This window comes from Stegostoma tigrinum, chromosome 18, assembly GCF_030684315.1.
Source record: "Stegostoma tigrinum isolate sSteTig4 chromosome 18, sSteTig4.hap1, whole genome shotgun sequence".
Classification (NCBI taxonomy): domain Eukaryota; kingdom Metazoa; phylum Chordata; class Chondrichthyes; order Orectolobiformes; family Stegostomatidae; genus Stegostoma; species Stegostoma tigrinum.
In genome coordinates, this window is record NC_081371.1 from 32076807 (window position 1) to 32081077 (window position 4271).

The 4271-nt window shown below is 42.5% G+C and overlaps 1 long non-coding RNA gene across 1 annotated transcript; it reads left to right on the forward strand.

Annotated features, from left to right (window-relative positions):
* The first annotated feature begins 637 nt into the window (after positions 1–637).
* Positions 638–3784, forward strand: LOC125460675 (uncharacterized). The gene is made up of 3 exons (XR_007249309.2): positions 638–714; positions 2963–3212; positions 3480–3784. It is a non-coding gene; the product is annotated as an uncharacterized LOC125460675 (long non-coding RNA).
* The last annotated feature ends 487 nt before the right edge of the window (positions 3785–4271 follow it).

Genomic DNA, 4271 nt, shown 5'->3' on the forward strand with positions numbered 1-4271 from the left:
CTAGTTCTGATTAATCAAGGGCCAGTGAACAGCATGTAAACTCTTTTAGTCAGTGAGATGATTAGGGAAGATGACTGACATGTTAAAGTGCTGCTATTAATGGATGCTATGTATCTGGACAAAGGGCGTCCATGGAAGATATAGTTCTCCTCAGAAAGCTGTGACTGCCAGTGATTAGATTCTGGAGGGCAACCTTGTGTAGCGTGGTTAGCTGTAGTCTTGAGAGAAGGGATTGTGTGGCAGGGAGGTGAGCATTTGTTGGCAGAGAAGCTGTGTTCATGCCTTTATTTAGTCACTGGAGTGTAGCGTGCATAAAACAGTAGGATACAGTATCATAAGTAGGGCGTCTTGGTTTGAAAAGAAGATCAAGAAATCTAGGTCTGGAAGCTCAAGGAAATCCAGGGCAGCACCAGCTTGGTGAAGCTACTGTTTGGAAAAAGTATAAAATTCTGTTGGCAACTAGGGACTTTTGAACAGTGTCAGGAATCCTGGGGAACGTGATCTTGGGAAAAAGAGATTGAACCATCAGGACATGGACAGGTGTGTTGAGAAAGTTCCCTGGCTAGACCATGAAATGTTTCGAATTGGAATCCCTTGTGAAGGAGGCAAAATTTCAATGAGATTTGGTGACCTACAATATCACTACTGAGTGGATTACTGTGAAATCCATCGGATTTTCCATGCCCACATCTGGTATTTGATGTGCTCTATGAGGTATTTGATCACAATTTTTCTGTTAATCTTCAACCACATTTACCTTGTTAATTGTATAGTAAAGTTGATTTTGTTTCTTCAAAGCCTTGTAATTTTGTGGGTTATTTTTTACCCTTGGTCGATAACTGGGATTTCAAACTTAGCTTACCCTAAATACAAAAAGTTACTGGCCACAAAATAAATCATAATGCAATTTGATAGTTAGATCAGGGATCATAGCACAGATCATAAAGGGTTGCTAAGTCCTTAAGATCTGGCATCATACAATAACTACCCTGGCCACCATCTTTCACTCCCTTTTAGAATATGTTCTTGGACCTCCCTGTGGAAATATCACCTTGTCCTCCTGTTATGTCCATAACTAAAGCCTTCACACTCAGAGCCCTCCCTCTACCATGATGTACCAGTTATAATCTCTTTCCAGTGACAGTCTGTATTAAGCTACCAGTCATGTGATGTGCACTGGGCTGCACGTAGAAATCATGTAAAAGAATGAGGAAATTGCAATTTGTGAACCCTGCATCCAGAACTGGGCATAAATAAATTTGTAACCCATTGTCATTGAGTTATTTTGCAACTGAATATTAATAGATACATCATGGTAATTGAATCAAAAATAGTGGCCAGAAGAAAAATGACAAGCACAGATTGGATGGTGAGATTACCATAGACAGAACTGTTCTAGCCATCACTTCCTTTGCAAGTAATTCTGGAAGCCTAGAACTTGATTGTTTTAGTTTGATGCTAATGGCTTCTGAAGCAATTAGAGGTTTACGTTATAGCTCTACAGCTTAGATAACATCACAGCATTAGTGATGGGATGTATAAACATAGCAATTAACCTTGCACTTTTCAGCAGGGGAGAAGTAAACAGAAGCAAACTGTTAGTATCATCAAAATCTGTTATGACACCATTTAAGGAATATTCCTGCTCCTTGCTCACCTGCCTTATAATGACTTCTCCCTGTCACATGCAGGAATGGGTCTACAGTATTTACAAAGGTTGCTATTTAATTTTTAATTAACAGTTTGTAGCTGGAAAGCTTTTATTTCACTGTCACCATGGTAAAGTAGAACACATGGAGAATAAAAGTGATCACTCAACTCTTACCTCACATCACCTGCCCGCAATAATAACCAAAACAGAATCCCCCTTGTCCTCACATACCATCCCACCAAACTCCGGATCCAACGCATCATCCTCCGACACTTCCACCATCTAAAATCCGACTTCACCACCAAAAACATTTTTCCCTCCCCACCCTTATCTGCTTTTTGAAGGGACCACTCTCTCCATGACTCCCTTGTCCACTCCACTCTCTCCCCCAACTCCACCACCATCAGCACTTTTCCCTGCAACCACAGGAAATGCTACATCTGCCCCTACACCCGCTCAACCCCATCCCAGGCCCTAAGAAGACCTTGCACATCAAACAGATGTTCACCTGCACATCTGCTAATATGTTATACTGTATCTGCTGTTCCAGATGTGGCCTCCTCTACACTGGGAAACCAAGCGGAGGCTTGGGGACCGCTTTATGGAACACCTACACTCAGTTCGCACCAAACAACTGCACCTCCAGTTGCAAACCATTTCAACTCCCCTTCCCACTCCTTGGACAATATGTCCATCCTGGGCCTCCTGCAGTGCCACAATGATGCTACCCAAAGATTGCAGGAGCAGCATCTCATATTTAGCTTGGGAACCCTGCAGCCCAATGGTATCAATGCGGACTTCACAAGTTTCTAAATCTTCACTCCCCCGACTGAATGCTAAAACCAGCCCAGCTCGTACCCGCTTCCCTAACCTGTGCTTCCTCCCAGCTATCCCCTCCTCCTACCTCAAGCCCCAACCCCATCTCCTACTTACCAGACTCATCCCACCTCCTTAACTTGTCCGTCCTCCCTGGACTGACCTATCCCCTCCGTAACTCCCCACCTACACTCACCTTTACTGGCTTCAAACCCACCTCCTTGACCTGTCTGTTTCCTCTCCACCTATCTTCTCCTTTATCCATCTTCTATCCGTCTCTCCCATTCTCCCTACTTATTTCAGAATTGCCTTCCCCTCTCCCATTTCCGAAGAAGGATCTAGATCTGATATGTCAGCTTTCCTGCTCCTCTGATCCTGCTTGGCCTGTTGTGTTCATCCAGGTCTACACTTTGTTGTCTCAAGAATAAAAGTGCGTTTGATTACTCTGAGAAATCAAAGGACATAACCATTTTATTCATGTCATGTTTTTTCCAGAGATGTCTGAATGGGAGTAGCCTATCATAGCTGAGCATCTCAGCCCCCAAGGTCCTTTTTCAAAACTGAGTCTAAAATCAGACCTGAGTCCATTTGAAGTGACAGGCAGATTTAAAGTTGTGTCTGATCCACTCGCTTTACTGTTTGTTGAGTCAAGTTCCAACTGTGCTGGTATGGGAACATCCTGAACCTCCCTCATCCTTGCTACTCTCTGGAATGAGATATGGAATGAGAGACTTGGATTTATCAGGTACGTTTAACAACTACCATACATCTTATCACACTTTATAGCCAGTGAAGTATTTGGTTGTAGTTTGGCCAGTGTTTTAATGAGGAAAACAAGCAGCCAGCCTATGCAAAGTAAGTTCCTACAAACAACAAGAAGTTCTGTTTTTTTGTCATTGATCAGAACTCTCCAGCTAGTCCTCAAAGAGAACAAGGGATCTACTGGATGGCACCACAGTTTAATATTTTATTGAAAGACTGCATAACTGACAGTGCACTACTTTCTCACTAGGATATAGGACCTGAACATGAAGACTCAGAAACAAGAGTGCTACCAATTAAACGAGGGCTGAAATTCAAAAGAAACTTTTCCTAAATTGCCTATTGGATTTATTAGTGACTATCTTATTCTCGTCTTATCCGTAAATGGAAGTGGCTGCCTCAACTTTACCTTTCTGATCCGTTTCACAACAACTTAATGAGATCGACTCACAGGGAAATAAACTTCTCTGAGTGAAAGATGTCACGCCTGTTCAATTGTTGAAACATTTCAGTTTTGTTATCATTCTTTTTGGATAAGTGTAGCCTCAACATTGTAGCGGCTGCTTCATTCATTGTCTTTTTCTTTACGATATATTTGTAATTGTTAGTGTGAGTGTAACTGGAAAGATTGTCAATTATTGTCCATCACTAGCTGCCTTTGGGAAAGTGATGATAAGCTAATTTCTTAAACAATTGCAATCTGTGTGGTGTAGATACTCTCAACATATTGTTAGAAAGAGAATGATAGGACTTGCATTCTCTCTTTCCATTTTTTCCACTTCTCACGATTCCCCTCCCCCCTCTCTTTTCTGACTTTGCTACCAACCACTGTGCAAATTATCCCACAGATTTCCCCTTGCAGATTCCTCCTGTGACCTTCCCACCTGATGTGGCATCACTAGTTGGGTCAACATTTATTGCTCATCCCTAACTGGATGACAGAAGGGTGGTAAGCTGCTGCCTATGGCTGCTGCAGTCGGTGTGATGTAGGAACTCCCAGAACACTGTTCAGGAAGTTGTTCAAGGGTGTGACCCTGTTACA